Consider the following 290-nt stretch of genomic DNA (forward strand, 5'->3'; position numbering starts at 1 on the left):
GTAACAGTCAAGAAGAGGGTTTGTTTGTAAGGTAATATTGAGCTGGCTGCATGCCAGCACGGACTCTTGCTCCTAAAGCGGCTAAAACTATAAACCTTAAAGTGGCTAAAAATAGAAATATCAATTTATTCTAAGATTTTGATCATATCCTGGTTCGTAGGCAGCTTTGCAGTATTTCTGGACGACGGAGGGAGCGGTGTCCTTACAAAGCATTTTTACACTTGTTTGGAAAACCAGTTACTCATTCCCTACGGTTTAAGATTTTATAACCCAAAAGAATTATAATCTAA

This window comes from Palaemon carinicauda, chromosome 3 (genome assembly GCF_036898095.1).
Source record: "Palaemon carinicauda isolate YSFRI2023 chromosome 3, ASM3689809v2, whole genome shotgun sequence".
Classification (NCBI taxonomy): Eukaryota; Metazoa; Arthropoda; class Malacostraca; order Decapoda; family Palaemonidae; genus Palaemon; species Palaemon carinicauda.